Source organism: Tauraco erythrolophus, chromosome 1 (assembly GCF_009769465.1).
Source record: "Tauraco erythrolophus isolate bTauEry1 chromosome 1, bTauEry1.pri, whole genome shotgun sequence".
Classification (NCBI taxonomy): domain Eukaryota; kingdom Metazoa; phylum Chordata; class Aves; order Musophagiformes; family Musophagidae; genus Tauraco; species Tauraco erythrolophus.
Window position 1 is genome coordinate 70,895,722 of NC_141465.1, and position 17,092 is coordinate 70,912,813.

Below are 17,092 nucleotides of genomic sequence, written 5' to 3' on the forward strand. Positions count from 1 at the left end.
TTCATTAGCATGCAGTGGGTACTCAGGCAACTATCTATTGAAAACATCAAAGTCATTTCAGATTCCTAACTATGTGACTTTTTTTTTTTTTTTTTTTTGCATTGTATAGAGCTGTCCAAATGGAATCTTCTAATGAAATTGTCAGATACTGAAATCTTTGTGTGGAAAGCAATCACAAATGTGTCTTTGATTCAGTTAATCCTAACATTCATAGCATTACCTTTAAGTCAGATTCTCTTTTGTTATTACCGTTCAATCTGGTATTTTTACTGACATTGCAGTAACAGTGATGTTCTTTTCCACTGAGAGTGAAGACCAGAAGAGACTACTTGCTACTAGTTGCTTTTTGGGGCACAGTTCAGTTTCAAAAGGAGTTTACTGGATTGTCAGACAATTTTATTGCCTGAGTCCTTAGATTTGAATCCACATCTTCCACATCATGGATGTCGCCACTAACCTACTCTAAGACCATGTGATGTGGTGCTGGAGACTACTCAATCACTTCTGATTCTCATGTTCTACTTTGTATATATTCTTAAATTTTCTTCATATGAATGCCCAAAGTTGCAATTTCTAAAGAGAAAATTACAGTCCAGATGAGAGAGGTTTTCTCTCCTTAGTTTGGTGGAAGAGATCTTGAAGGGGATGTAGACTCAAGTCACCTTGGGCAGTTAAGAAATATCAAAATTAAGCATTACTGTGCATCTTTCATTAGGCCTGCTTTTGTCTAACCGTTTCGCTAGATCTGTAATTACACCATCAAAAGACTCGTACATCATTCAGGGCACTAGGTGAGCAGTGCTGACTAAATGACCACTTTGTTTTCTCCTTGTTGCTTGACATGTGTCTAATTTACTGAATAACATTCAAACCCTGCTCTGAAGGCATAATTAATCATTTCCTGATAGGCTTTTGTAACAGTCACATCATCATAGCACATAAATACTTTAGAAATATTTATTTATTTTCATTTTTAAAAGAGGGATAAAGGGACATTCTTATCTACATTCTCTACTAAAATTACTGTACATTCTCTTTTTAAATCACTAGTTTTGGGTGTCTAGTTCTATGTTCTTTTCTTGAAGTTTTTTGTTTTCCTTTAAAGGCACAGTATTCTATAAACTATTATGTATAATATAATATATACACCATAATAAAATACTATCAAAGTTATGGTTCTAAATCTGCATGTCAATCACTCTATAAACAATATAACATTATATATTTATTTGTTATATTATTTTATAGTATGTATTGTATTATATTTTCTATTTTGTATTGTATGTACTCACTATGTATTTGAACTCAAGGTCTCAGACCAGACTTCCCAAACTTGAGGAGCGTACATTTATGCAAAAATTGTCCAAAGCGTCTTGTTGAGAAACTCCATGAAACAGACACAGACATAGAATACAATTCTGCAGGTCAAGTTCAGTCAGTTTATTTTAACATAGGCTACCCTTTTCCTCCCTATAATTTCTCTTCCTTTCTTAGCATGCCCTTCTAGTTACAAGAAAACAAGCTGTCAAACTAAAAAACTGGAAACAAGTATTGGCTTGCTTTAAGCTAAAACACAAACCCTCTCTTTTGGTATGTCAAAAGCCAACAACTCCTTCTTATAAAGGTCCTCCTCCAACAACATAAAACAAAATTTTCCATTTGACCTTAAATGATATGTTTCATTTCTGAGTACATGTCGGAAGAGACAAAGAAATGAAAGGGTAGCTCCATAAAGCTGCAGAAGATGTAACTTTATTCCCCACTTCAGTCCCAGGGTTCAGAGCATTCAACCAAATGGAAGATCTGCACTCAGACCACCCTCAGCCTGAGGCAGTTTGCAACTGCATCTCCTTCCCGTCACGACAGGACTAGGGAATAAGCAAACTTCGAATCTTCCCTATTCTAATAGGGAAGATTTGCTCTGCCTTGTAGAAAACATTTCGGTACCAATGCCTTAAGCTACACAATATTTTTGGCTTGTAAGACTCTAAGCTTCTACCCTAACACTTCTAAATCTGGGTATAGTGCCTGCCAGCCAGGCTTGTAGCCTCAGAGGGAAAACCAGTTTGGTGTGTTAAACCATGTTTGACAATGCAGCTACGAGTCTAGCTGTACAAGAGTTTTACCTCTGCTCTGTTCCTTCCTTCTCTTTCATGAAGGGAAGAAGGAGCAGCCACCACACTTGGGCTCTTGACAGGCTACAACTGAAGTTTCTGTCTAAATCTGGAGAACTCAACTGAGAGTTCAAATTGTTACGTTCTTCTCATCTTAGCTGTAAATCAATGTTGTTTGCTGACAACAGACTTTAACAGTATCTTTGTTTTTCCTCAGCTTAGCTCACGTGCAGCCTCTGCTCTTAGGAGGACTGGTAGTGTTGGCTGCCACATCGCGACTGAGACCAGTGCAAGCTGCTGTCACAGTGCTCTGCTCTTCCAGGGTGAGAAATCAAACAAAATAGCTTAACGTCCTGGTCAAATAGAGCACAGCAAAGATGAGCTTATACAGCCAGATTCCAGTTTGAGGAAGGATGTGGCTGCCTCAGTGCCCTCTGCCTCTTCACTGGGATGACTTTCAGCCTGCTTAAGTGCCTGTCTACTTGCTCCATGAAGAACCGTGCTTCAGTGCCGTAACTGGCCTCACATAGTGGCATCCAGTGTGTGGCCAAACAATTCAGGCAGATGGAGAAGACGACTTTTAATCCACTTGGGCATTGGTCTCACCTGAGAAGTAATGAGTTGCAGATGGGATTTCTTTTCTCAGCACATCTGGAAACTGAGACATCCCAGATGAGATCAGTATCTGACTATGGGTACAATAGCTGCAGGTCAGCAGCCTCGTTAGGTTAAGCCTGGATTAAACAACACAGCATAGATGCAGACAAGGCAAACTCTCTGAATTAATCTTTCAGATTCTCATCTTTAAGGCACGAAATGTTTGGTCCCAGCTTTAGAACCAGGCAGATCTCTGCTCTGACTGCCGCAGAGCTTCCTGGCTATCTTCCCAAGAGAGCTGGACTCAATCACAGGAGGGTTACAGACATGCTTCTGGAAGAAATTCTGAGGCTCGCTTTGAGCCAGGGGTTGATTGTCACATCAGATCAGGTCACCGTGTCCTGTCTAGCAGAGTCTTGAAAACCTTCATCAACGGATTCTCCATGTTCTTTGGATAATCTGTTCCAGTGCTGCACTGCCTTCTATCAAAAATGTCTTGGTTTTATTTGGTAGCCATTATCCCTTGTTGCAACTGTCACTACTGAGAAGAGTTCAGCTTTGTAATTTCTGTAATTATCCTGGTAGCTTTCTGCTGCCCTCACTCCACTTCCTCAATGTCCATCTTACACTGGGGGGACCAAGACTACACACATACTTGCAAGTGCAGCTTCACTAGCCCCAAGGAGAAGTGGACAATTATTTTCCTTAGTCTGCTGGCCACACTCCTCCTAATATAGCCCATTATATGGTTTGCCTTATTTACAACCAGCATGCAGGGCTGGCTCCCATTCAACTTGATGTAATCCCTGCATCCTGTTCAGCAGGGCTGCAGCTAAAGTCAGTCAGTTCCCAGCCTGCACAAGGCATAGCAATAGTCTGTCTCAGGCACGAAAACATGCACTTCCCTTGTTGCTCAAAGTTTCTGTCAGTCCAATCCTCAGGATTAAGCCCTACCATTCAAAGTATGCCAACCACTCTGTTCTAACTGAGCATTGCCAACAGCAGTAACAGCTTCAGCTGCAAAGAAAACTTCCAGGAAAAAATAGCTGCTAAAATCCACAACTTTATTAGGCGGATGCAAACTGTTACTATTTAGAGACTGACGACTCAGCTACAGTCAGGCTTGAAAGAGAAGCTATTATAGCCTTCTAAAGGGCAACACGTGCAGCACGTCTGTCCATCCTTTTACACAGAAAAGGGGTAGGAAGAAAGGTTGCCTTCTGAATCAATTTGCATTAAGAGTTTACATCTCATTATATAAGATATCATATTTGAAGATTTTTTCATGTGATTCTTGCCTCAGTGTATGACAAATTACAGGGCTGTACAGTGATTCGATAAGGTCACTGTGACTGTCATGCTATATTGCACTGGATAACTCATTAGCAGGGTCTCCATCAAAACACTGAAAAAGCTTACCAGGATATTATGTATTTAATGAGATGCCTTGGACCAAAACAACTAGAATAAATATGATTATGTATCTGGTTTTAAGGTCTGCATCTTCTGTGTAAGCACACCATATAAAAATCTTTACGAAATACTGAAATACCAAAACCAGACATTCTTTTATTAGATCACATTGGTTACTAACTAGCACAGGACAAAAGAAATCACTACAGCACTGTAACTAACCAGGAAAAAAAATGTTTCAAGGATGCTTGCTAATGTAGAGCTTCTTCGCTGACTGGATCCACCCTGAATCACTAGAAAGAGAAGAATCATTGCTAAAACCCAAACTGTTCATAGAATTGTAGCAGTTTACTCACAACTGGACAGAGTGCCAATTGCATTACAACACAAATTACGAGCTTGATCTTGCCTGTACGAACGAGGGATTCCTGAGTAGAAAGGAACTGCCTGCTTTGAATTGTCACCGGTTCTCAACATGAGCCGGCAATGTGCGCTGGCAGCCCAGAAAGCAAATCGTATCCTGGGCTGTATCAAAAGAAGTGTGGCCAGCAGGTCGAGACAGGTGATTCTGCCCCTCTACTCAGCTCTCGTGAGACCCCACCTGGAATACTGTGTTCAGCTCTGGAATCCCCAGCACAAGAAGGACATGGAGCTGCTGGAGTGGGTCCAGAGGAGGGCCACGAAGATGATCCGAGGGCTGGAGCACCTCTCCTATGAAGACAGGCTGAGAGAGTTGGGGCTGTTCAGCCTGGAGAAGAGAAGGCTCTGGGGTGATCTTATTGCAGCCTTCCAGTACATAAAGGGAGCCTACAGGAAAGCTGGAGAGGGACTTTTTACAAGGGCGTGTAGTGATAGGACAAAGGGCAATGGCTTTAAACTGAAAGAGGGCAGATTTCGATTAGATATAAGGAAGAAATTTTTTACATTGAGGGTGGTGAGGCACTGGAACAGGTTGCCCAGAGAAGTTGTGGATGCCTCATCCCTGGAAGTGTTCAAGGCCAGGTTGGATGAGGCTTTGTGCAACCTGGTGTAGTGGAGGATTTCTCTGCCCATGGCAGGGGGGTTGGAACTAGATGATCTTTATGGTCCCTTCCAACCCTAACCATTCTATGATTCTCACTGTGAAGGTGAGAGGAGTATTTTGTGGCACTACAAGCACCAGTTCCTGAACAACATGAAGAGCTTGGGAAGGGTGATGGGCTATTTGAGCCCAAGTAATTTTACAGTATGTAGGAACATTTTTGCCATACGTCTTCTCAGAAACCATACTGATACAGTTTTCCTTTATATTTCTGTTTCTTATGGCTTTATGTTACTTAACTTTAGTTGCTTGCTCTGGCATTTAAATTGAGAGTCTAGTCATCCTAAAAAAAAATGCACTCGCGATGGTAATACACATTGCCTGGGGTGATTATGTTCCTATCTAATCTGGATCACATCTCAGGGGGTATTTCCAAAATGTGAAGCGGAATATCTGTATACATGTTCACACAGGCACTACAAAAAAGTTTGCCACTGTGCTCTACGTATTGTATTTTGACTTTTCATGTGATATAAATATTTACTGCTGTGATTCAGAGAAGTAAGTACTCCTGGACCCTGGGAATAGTACGTTTTGTAAAGCATGGCAAGTTAAACTTGTCTCTTCATTAAAAGCACACACACAACCAAACTGCTGACATTGCTTAATGCAGCAAGCATCTCAAATAAGGTGACACAGAATTATGGTGCATAATGTTCAAAACTACAAATTTGCAAGCACTAAGACACATGCTTACCTTTATTTATGTAAACATTCATGCTGATTTTGATGATGTTTTAAATAATGAGTAATTAAGCTTCTGAGTGTTTGAAGGACTATGGTCTTTACCGCATAGAAACAAAAGTGGAAGGCTTAAATTACCTGGAAAAATGGCAATTTGAGATTCTGAGAATGTATCTACTTTAGATTGCTACCTAAATGATATGCTTTAAGTATCTTGATCTCATTAAAGGAAAAAGGGTAAAAAAACCCTTTGAAATATACACTGTATTTAGCTTGGGTCCTCTGACACTTCAGCTCCAATCTTGGTCTGATCTTGCTAAAGATATGGTATCAGTCCCTCTTCATAACTATAGATAAACACCTACATTCTAATTTAGATGCTTGAAATTGTCTTGAATTTCAGAAGATAAAATATTTGAAAATTAATCTACTGAAAAGTACTGTTAAATAGATTAGTATTCATTAAATAATAAAAAAGTCAAATTTTATAAATACTGTACTATTACATGACATTTTTAAAGCTAGGTAGCTAAACATATTCACAGTACTAACAGAGATATGTGGGAAAAGCATGTGGTGAGAAGCAAGTGCTTTGGCGCTTACAGATCCAGATACACGAATAGTGTAAATCAGTGCAGTTTCATTCAGTTAAACTGCATTAATTTACACCCCATGTTTGATAACAGAAATCAGACCAGAAACTAGAGCATTGACCCTTTCAGTAATGCATTTTGCTGTTATACATAATGACTTTACTATACATGATGACTTTCTGCTACCAACAATGCATATTATTTCAATTTATTACATTAAATTAGAAATAATAATTTATTCATATTTATGCAGCTGAACTGAATTCCATATTAAATCAGTGACACAAATACAATAGCCTAACAGAAGTTATGGTGTCTGGACCACACAGCGATGCATTTTTTAGAGGTGCCTTCTTCAGAAATCAAAAGTTATTCTGTATCATCTGCTCATCTTCCAGTTTCAAAAAGAAATACTTCTTACCAACAGAAGGGGCTAGATTAGTTTAAATCCATCTCAAATCGCAATGTTAAGGTCACTATCAAAATACTTGGGTTTGAAAATCCTTTGTTCAGCACAGGGAAAATTACTTACCATTTGAACAGCCTCTCCATTACGTTTATTAAGCTGTAACTGAAGCGCGGTGCTCGTAACCACTCAGCCTGATTTTAACGGCTAAAGCGTTTTTCATCAGGTCAGCAGTGCTCTGCTCACTGTAGTGATGGGCTTATTCCTCTGCTTTTTTCTTGGTTCCCCTCCCCACCCCACAAGCAGATAATCATGAGGGAGCAGTATAAATGTAAACTGTTTACCTTGTAAAGAATATAAAGAATGCAATTAATGCCAAGTCTCCTGAGAATAAATTACGTTGCAGTAAAGGAGCTGACATGCTTCTCCTGTTCTTGGCTACAAAGAGCTTCTTTTGGGTGTAGCTACAAAGTTAGGGCTCTTAAATGACACGATAGGCAAAGCTTCCTCATTTTCTGCCTAACACCCAACTCGGTCTTTGTTGAAGAGCAATCCTGGTTGCACATTCAAGCAACCATCCTCTTATAAAACCCTACTCCTGCGTGCTGCTCTTCAAGAGCCTTTCGATGTGACTAGACTGGTAAGCAGGAACTGCAATCAATTTCCAGCTTGATACCAAGGAAAAGTTACTTATCAGACACTATTAATCAACTCTACGGGGTTTCTAATAGACTCTATTATCTATCTATCAGCAATTCAGTGAAGTTACAGCGGCATTCTCTAAAAATTTATTATATTTAAATCAAAGAATCAACCAGTTTGGGATCTTGCCTTTGCACTGATAGAAGAGAGCCTGAATAATAACGAACCAAATGTAACAGAGGGCTCTGCATTGTCATTTGTGATTTATGTCATGTAGCAGTCTGTAACATATGGATATTTTATGTTCTAGGTAGAAGTCATTAACTGTGTGCCAGCCTATTCAATAAACGCAGCCAAACTGCCTGCTCGTGCGTTGGCCTCCAGTGAAAGAAAATACAGGTTTCAAATACAAAGGGGTTTCCCATTTTTTTAGAAAAAAATGTAATTATTATTTTCTTTTGCCTGTCTTGAAGCCCAGGGAACTCAAAGGTTTGAATGGTCTGAGAGAACTGTGTATATCCCAGAGCAGTAGTCTTCATCTGTGGATCACATCCAGAAACTACATGAATGCAAGCAAAATGAACAAACACGATCTGCTTGAACTCATGCTGTTTCTTTTGGTAAATCTCCTGTCTCCATATCCTCCTTACGGCTGTCATCCTTCTGTACTCCTTTGGAAGATGAGACAAAGGTGCAGTCTGGATTCCCACAGACCACAACATACCTCAAGTACGTTCTCCTGCAAACATTAGAACATTTTGCAAAACACACTAAAACACCACTATTTGCTCTGCAGCACTGGAGTTTCCAACTGAAAAGACTGTGTACTCTCAGAGAGGAGCAAAACACATCAATCCATTCATCTCTTCTCATGTAATATTCTAGATAACTGAGCTTTTAGGAGATGAAAGTCTGTCCTCAAGTTGGATTCACAGTTGTATTGTAGCATCTCCAAATAATGACCATCCAGACAGTAGGCTGAAACACTACCTACTGCTCTTCTGGACTTCAAGGAAGCCTTTTCAGCAATTGGTCCATGAAACTGCAGATCCAGTATCCCCTTACCAAAAAGAAGAAAAAATAACGTTGATTTTGGCTACCTCTACTCTAGTACAAAAAAAGAAGGGCAGGAAGCACTCTCTGGTTCCCCAGCTAAGTGTTATATGCTGACTCACATTCACACAGGTAAGGTTCATGCAGAACAAATGAAACATATCTAGACTGCATGGCACACGGTCCCGATTCCCCTGGGAGTATCAGGCTGTGCCATTGTGCTATAAGACATCATTATCTTTTTTGTGGCTTCTAAATTTCACAGTGTCTAAAGTGAAGACTGCACTGCAACATGGCAGAAAGGAATTTTACAACATAAAACCAAAGGTGTGTGTTTGTACATGTTCTAGTAAGTAGTAGGAGGGTATGTGTAGGCAGGGAAGAGTGTTTGAGGCTACAAAACTTTTTGAAATAGACGGAAGTCTGGACAAGGCACAGAACACATAATTTGAGGGAGTTTCATCTGCCTTGTCTATTGGGAGACGACTCTTGATATAGCCCATAGTCTTTGCCATGGAGAGGGATAGTTGGAACTGTCCAAAACTGAGCCAGTGAGCTAAATAACAATCCTGTAGACCATCGGAGGTCCAATGCCTTTCTTTCTTTTTTATGAAGCACAGACAGATCCTTTGAAGCTTTTCCTACGAATGTTGTCTAGCCACCTTATCTTTCTTTCTGCTTGCAGCAAGGTAGCAGGTGCAAAGGGCAATTGTGCACGGCAAAGTATTTCACTTACTTGCAATAGGCTTAAATTTCCTTGCAACATACTTGAGACTACTTGACAAGAGATTTAATGGTTATTAAGCTAACTCTGACATCCACGTGGTAGAAAAGCAACATTATCATTTTGAACCATAATGAAATAGTTATACAATGTTCCTAGGCAATGTAGAAGAACGCACTGCTCACTTGTTTGAATAAATTGTGTCACGATTAACCTGTTTTTGAAACGTTTTCTTGAAACTGAGTAACAAGTTTGGAAATTATGATGGAAAGAAAAACTAAAAGATGCAAACACATGTACGAGTAACATAATCACACAGACTTTGTTTCATTAGGAAAATCAAAGCAAAATATACTTATAAGATTCCTAAATATTGACAATATTATTCCTAAAACAGCTAATTTTATTTTTTAAAAAATAAATATTCTAAGTGTCCATGTCAGGATGTGAAGAGAGAGCTTAAAGTAATCAGAAAGCAACAGTCATCAAATCAATCAAATCACACTGATTGCACTAACATGTCTTTTAAGATATATCTACATATAGACAAGTTAAAAAAAAAAAGAATTGGCTGTATGAACTAACTCTTGAAATCTTTTGTTCACTTTTGGATCTGTGAATTTATGTCACTCATTATTTGGGATTTTCATAAACAAGTAATGTATATTTATTAGATTAATATAAAGTACTTAATAAGGCTTGTCACTTGCAAAGCCTTTGAGAAAATAACATCAGCATATTTGGTCATATTTTAATAATATAAATTGCTATAAGTCAAACCAACAGCAAGTAAAATTCAAGAAGCTAAAAATCAGAAAGCACAAAAGAAGCAAAGATCTGGGCTTGCCAAATGACAATAAAAAAGATAAGAAGGAAGAGATGAAAAGTCCTTTAGAAAAAAATGTCTCCTTTTAGTCCTTGCACAGACCTGGCTGTCTTTATTTGGTTGCAATGCAAAACTTATGAAGTTGTAATTAGGCTGTGAAGATTAGAGTTATTTCCTTATTAGAGCAGTAAATGGAGAGGCAATAATACATTCATATCTAGCCCACGCTTTCGGATATAGGACAAAGGAGGGGAGGACATGCATCTGGCAACAGATGCACTGGAAAATTCTTCCTGCCATCACGGTATAATATAAAGGGCTTGTTACGCAGACCAAGGACACCTGGATCACAATAAGCGATGAAAAACACTAAGGCTGTTGCTGACACCTGTAAATCTGTAACACTGAAAGGTGAATTAACACATAGGTGCACGGTGAGAGGAAGCCAAAAATCACAGTTGCTGCGCCTCAAAGGTACTGAGAAAGTTAAACAGCAGGAGAAACAACCAACTGTTTTACTGTAAATTAATGCCTGAACAAAGAAACAAAAAAATCAGATTGTTTCCAAACCTGGGGCAGTTCTTTCATCACAGACATTCTCAGATATCACTATTGAGGCTGCAAACATGTCGAGGATCAAGAGGCATACAGCATATGAGAATTACAGAAAACACAGATGAAAATCACATAAATCAAAATTTGCAAAAGCCTGCATGCAGCAAATTTAGTAAAAAAAAAAAAAAGGGTACACGTGGATCAAGACAAAGAGGATATTCAGTATCATGCATCACAGATAGTAAAAAGCCAAAAAGGAAACAGTGGTTCATAGACCTAACCATAAGGACTGGCAAGCACACAGGAAAGGAAATCCTGTGCCAAGTGGACTGTGGTTCTACACGCAATCTAATCATTTACAGAGATTACTGTAAAGTAAAAGCAGATGGAAAACTAGTTTACAGTACAGTGGAGCTAACAAAAATCCTGCAGCAGAGCTAATACGTAGGCCTTTGGTCACTGTTCAGTGTACACCAAGGGACTGTCGTCTCAGTTTTCAAATAGCAAAAGGATTGGAAACAGGCCCTCCTCCTTTCTTCAGAAAGGCGACTTATCTGGAAAATTGCATTTGATTCTAGACAGTCAAATTGGAGCAGTTCAAAAGAAACTACCACAAACGGTTCTGGGGCCTGAGGGACTGATTTATGAGGAAAGATGAAAAGAATTAAATATGCATAGCTTAGCTAAGCAGTGACTAAGGAGAGACAAGTTAACAGAAATTTGAAGGGTGAAAGGGAAAAAAAAGGGTTATATAGCATAAAAAGGAAGGGAATTTGGAACAATAAAATGAATTTAATACAGTGTAAATTTAGGCAGAGTACCGAGATGGAAAGAACACACATGGATGAGATTAACAGGTAAGACCACAAGGTTCCTTGTTTGGTATACCGCGTGAACTGCCACGCAAAAGCACCGACCGATGTTTCCGGTGCTCAGGGCAGCTCGCTCACTCAGCTCCAGCACCTCCAGACCATCCTGCCAAGTTCTGTAAAGATAATCCTACGGGAAAGTGGAGAAGCAAGCCAGGACATTTTCTGGTAGGAAGAGATACACCACTGGCATCCAAAAGACTTCTCTCTCCCCCTCGTGCTGGGGCGATAGTTATCGGGTATGTCCTAAGTAAGTCTGGGCTATGGCAAGGATGCTCGCTAGTCTCAGCTAGGTCTCCATGGAGAATTGAAAGTGAAAGCAGGGTGAGCAGCTGTTCTGGCAACAGCATTTACAGTAGTCTGTTAAGGTCACCTTCCACATGTACCACCTAGCATTATACACTTGCTTAAGAACATCCATAGCAATATCACTTCTGGGTTAAGTTAAAACGGGGAAACCCTGTTGATCATTTGTCAGAAGGAGGAGAATAAGAAGGAGAAGAAGAAACTGAATAGCTTTATCTTATCTGACAAACTGATAAAAGGCACAGTGCCAATGAACGGACTCCTAGTCTACATGAAACTTCAAGTTTCTTCACTGAGGAAATAACTAGAAAAACATAAAAACGCTTCAAAGCTATTGAAGAAACTGAAGTAGAAATCAAACAGAAGTTATTATTGCAAGTCCAACATTACTGCTCATAAGACAGAAAAAGTGTCTCTCAAAGACACAATAAATCTATATATTCATTGGTAATTAGTAGAAATTAAGTATGTCATTTAGACTGTCTTAAGAGCTTTACTTTTCACAATTGTCTACATGATTTACACATTCCACTTCTGTAACTAACATAGGCCACCGCAGCTAACAATCAAATTGTGTACAAAGTGAAATATCTGAAGAGCAAAGTATTCATTTAATCTGCAATGTGAATATAAAATTTCTCCTGTTTCACATAAACTGGGTGCTATAGTAAGGGATACACTGAGATCATGTATTTCGTTGGAACCTCCTGCAATGAGCTACCTGAAGACAACACTGCCCTCCCTACAAAGACTGAAAAAAAGGGGAAATTTATACGTGCCTACCTCTCTCTTTCATTCTCCTTAGCTTAGATGTCAACATTTACAAACCTTTTACAGGAGAAAGTTTTGATTCCTTATATAGTAAAAGGATCACATTTGAAAGCCATCGATTAGTTTTCAAAATATGACCTTAATAAATTGCTCCATTTTCTGTAGATGTCTTTACAAGGTCTCATATATATTTTATATATCATACTTCATAACAGGATTTGTGTCGAATGGTACCACAGCGGGACTCCGCCAGCCTGAGGTGGAATGGCCCAGATCTACTGCCTGTCTACATGCCCTGAATATCACTTCGATCTCTTCTGAAAAGTCATACTGCATAGAGAGACATTCACAATAGGATCTGAGGCCAAAGATACCAGACCCCACATTTTCCTTCTTTTCAAGAATAACATTTTCTGTTTTAAAATCAACTATGAAGTAAGAGAGAGTAATGCACACTCCCAAGTGGAAATTCTCCAAGAACATCTGCATTCTAGTTGCATAAAAATGTAGCAATGGACGCTCTTCCACTTCTGCGCTATGCCCTCCTGTCCACATTCCTTGCCAGTTTCCTTCTTACAGGCCAAAAAGAGATTAAAATGGACTACATCCCAGCTCTCTCAATCTCCTTACAGGTGGGGGGAACTCATCATAGACTTTCAGTGTACAAGAATGGCACTGACAAGGAAAACAGATTTGGTGACACTACTTGCATTTGTGTTTCTGCTGGTTACAACAGACTGACTCGTGTCATCTGTTACCTGAGGGTATGCTCAGCAGTCAAAATACTAGAACTTGAAGATTTCTTTCAGCAAGTCTTATTTTGCAGTTGTTTGCACTCAAGGCAGTTGCTTGAGAGCAAACAAATGGAAAATATAGCTTTTAAGAAAATCAAATATTTTTTTCAAAGTGATGCTCCTTTATGATATATAAAAAAATTTTCATTGAGACAACTCTGTATTTGTTCCGAATCAAATTAAACTTCTATTGACTTAATTGATTTCCCTTTGTTTGAGAACAAATTAGAATTACTTCAACCTAAAATTTTACTTGCTTTAAAATAACCATGTTTATACTGTGGCAATTTTGATGCGGGTGTTAATTTCATTATCTACAGATATCTTTTCTTTGCTTTTGCACCGCAGCAACTGTGCAAAATTTACCATGATGCAACATACTAATTTGTCTAAAATGACAAACAAAAGTAATTGTGATTATTTGGATCAAGAAGTTACTTCAAGAATGAAAATATGTTCCTTAGCCTCAAAATTTTCATAAGCTTTGTGAGGAAAAGTGGCTATATTGCTACAATTCCACATGTGGAAATGGAGAGGTTTGGGGTTTTTTTTGCTGTTCTCTGTTCTTGCAGCAATTTTCTCAAAAATGTAATATGAGAATTCTGAAGCTTCATGCATGCTGTGCCAATATGGTGAGAAAATATGATACTTTGACCTTTGCAATTTTCTTTCATTTTATTTTCAGGATGGCTAGACTTCTTTGCTGTCTGCAGAATCACTATGTTAGAAGAAAAAAGCAGTCCAAGTAGCAAAAATATAAGAGATTTCTTTATAATTTCCTTACAAGTTCACATTAAAGTTTTCCACAGAAAATGCTGATGCTTCTCTCTCATTTTTTTACAGATTTTTTACGGTGGGAAACAAAATGATGACATAGAAATTATTTTTGGGATGACTGTAATTTCCATGAAATATATTATAAATAGAACCTTTTTTTAGTTGAATACAAAGTTGGAAATCCTATAGCCTTCAATTTTCCAAGTTAATATTCCTCCTCATACTGTTATTTCAAAATGTATTTTTCCAAATACGAATTTAATATAAATCTTCATCTTAACATAATTTGCAGATGCTCTTCTAAGCAGTTATTGTTAGGAAAGTTGTTGTCAGTTGTTACTCTTAGGAAAGTTTTATTTACTCCAAAGCACACTTGATAAATTATTAGATGACCAGTATTATAAAAGTGCAAAGATAACTGGGCTACTACCAGCCTAAAATATATTTTTCTAAATATCACTATGTCTAAATATAGATATTAAATTATAGGTTATTTTTCCCTCTTTCCTGGCATCCAGTGTCATGATTTCTAACTTTTTGATGTGTAGGCAAGGTAGAAAATTACTTCAAATTAAAAAAATAATATTGAGCTTCTGTCATTGTCACATGAACCCAGGAATTGGAGAATAAAATAAATAAATCTAGTATCATAAGCTGGTACTTATGATATAGAAATACTAACATACATACTTTGTAAACGATTTCCTTTTTTCCTGTTGGTCTGCACCTATCCTGTGATTACAGTGAAAGAGACAGAGACACAAGGATTAACAGAAGTAAAAATGTTCTACCTATGGCTCTACTTGTATCAAGGTTTGTAAGATAAAAAACGTTTGGTTTTGACTGCAGAATTAAAGACCAGTTTTACCTAATTTTTCAGATATCCTTCATGACATCTGAATTATCCTACTGATTAAACTTTTTTAAAAAAATCTACATTGTATATCACTGATCCTCAGATTCAGATTCAATCTGTCAAAATGGAATAAGAAATATTGTGTGCTGCATTAGCATTCCTTTTCTGTATTTTACAGCGTAATCTTCTCAAACAAATACCTTTCATCAAAACTTCTTTATTCCCCCAGAATTGCTTTATGCATCTTCACAGGATCTAAAAACTCCCAAGCACCCAAGCAGTGGCTGGTCACACACTGCTGCTCCTCTCACTCTTTCAGGACTCCCAGGGAAGATGACTCCTGCCTCTTCCTCCCAGCCCCATTTTAAGCAGGACGCTCATACTAGGCATCTCATTTCAGTAACAATCTTAACCTTATGCCATAGGTCACAGTGTCACAAGGATGTACAAGGAAAAGGAAGCTTTCCCTGCAGCCATGTTGTACTTGGATCTCTTAGTGCAGAAAGAGACCATGACACAAGAGTTAGCTGACACCATCATGAAATACCAACCTAAACTAAAGGGATGGGTGTTGAATAAGGACAGGTACAGATATTCTGCTTCTATTTACAGCTCTCCTTCCTACCACTTGTGTAATTTTTACTTTTTTGTGCCTTGAGCTCCTCATTGGTGGCAGAGGACACATCCAAGAGGACACGAGAATTCTCTGGGACACAAGTTGGGCAGGAGTGTTGATCGGCTTGAGGGTAGGAAGGCTCTGCATAGGGATCTGGACAGGCTGAATCGATAGGCCAAGGCCAGCTCTATGAGGTTCAACAAGGCTAAGTGCCAGGAGGACAGTAGCTGGAAAGTCGCCTGGCAGAATAAGACCCGGGAGTGTTGGTTGACAGCCAGCTGAACATGAGCTAGCAGTGTGCCCAGGTGGCCAAGAAGGCCAATAGCATCCTAACCTGTAACAGAAATAGTGTGGCCAGCAGGACTGGGGAAGTGATTGTCCCCCTGTACTGGACACTGGTGAGGCCGCACTTTGAACACTTTGTTCAGATTTGGGCCCCGCACCACAAGAAGGACATTGAGGTGCAGGAGCGTGTCCAGAGATGGGCAACGCTCATCTGGAGCGTTGGAGCACAAGTCTTATGAGGAGCAGCTGAGGGAACTGAGGTTGTTTAGGCTGGAGAAAAGAAGGCTGAGGGGAGACCTTATCACTCTCTACAGAGACCTGAAAGGAGGTTGTAGCGAGGTCGGTGTCCGTCTCTTCTCCCAGGTAGTGATAGGACAAGAGAAAATGGCCTCAAGTTGCACTAGGGGAGGTTTAGATTAGATATTAGGAAAAAATTCTTTACTGAAAGAGTGGTCAAACATTGGAACAGGTTGCCCAGGGAAGTGGTGGAGTCACCATGCCTGGAAGTGTTCAAAAAATGTGTAGATGTAGCACTTCAGGACATGGTTTAGTGGGCATGGTGGTATTGGGCTGACGGTTGGACTTGATGATCTTAGAGGTCCGTTCCAACCTTAATGATTCTATGAAAATGGACTAAATAAATGAATACCACCTCCTGCCTAACCCCAGAATAGAAGAAATCCTGTTCATGGGAAGCAGAAAACACTTTGAAGACCTTGCTAGTTCTCTCATGTCACTAGCTGCCCAGTGCAACAGAGCACCTGTGTGTCACCATTACTTGAGTCATCACACATCCTGCACATGCCACCACAGAGGTAAAGGGTTCCTGTAACGCAGATCAACTAGGGGTCTCCAGTTTTTCTTGTCAGGCTCCTCTTCTTTCCTTATTCAGTCTAAGCTACTGCAACTCACTCTACTGAAACACAGATGAAATTTTCACAGGCAGTCTCACAGTAAGAAAGCTGACACGAAGGTATCATGTATTTCAGACAGTATTGCCTCTTTATCCATGGGAGAATCAAGTTCACGTCCCCATCCTCTGTAAACTAAAACTAATGTATCACATCACATCTTCCTCCACCCCTTTCCAAGCTGGATAAGGTTCAGGTAGAGCTATCACTGTGGCACAT